The following is a 555-nucleotide window of genomic DNA, read 5'->3' as shown; positions in this document are numbered from 1 at the left end:
ACACCGGCACCAATTTGGTCCCCGGTACAACGGCATCAACCCTTCCCAGTTCCCTCCAAGGTATCAGGAGCATCCGGCTGATTAATTTGCTTCATCGCCATTTATAGTTCTATAGCACCACCCAACACGGAGCAACGTCTGGATGCAGCGCGACGCCAGCGGTAGGCGGATCACACGGGGAGAGCTCACCGGCCAGGTAAAGTGCAGTTCTGCGTCCTCCGATACAGCGGATCGCCCCGTTAGACCGCTAAGTGCCTTGTGAATAATTAAATATATCTTTACTCTACACTCTGTTCATATACATCGCGCTAAAGGATTCACCGCCGAACCATCCGACGCCCTTACCCAGGAAGGACGATGCAAATCCATGCCGCGGGTACGAAGCCGAGCCCTTGGAAAACGTAACAATATTTCACCCAATAGAATGGAAAGCCAATGCCGGTGCATGTGTGTGTGCCGCCGCGTGCGACTGACTGCTTTGAATGGTGTGTCTTGCATACATGGAGCCCCCGACACATGCAGCGGATGACGCACAACGGCGGTTTTCTCGTCCAT

This window comes from Nanorana parkeri, unplaced genomic scaffold (assembly GCF_000935625.1).
Source record: "Nanorana parkeri isolate BGI_ZX_2015 unplaced genomic scaffold, ASM93562v1 scaffold371, whole genome shotgun sequence".
Taxonomy (NCBI): domain Eukaryota; kingdom Metazoa; phylum Chordata; class Amphibia; order Anura; family Dicroglossidae; genus Nanorana; species Nanorana parkeri.
This window is presented reverse-complemented; position numbering follows the sequence as displayed.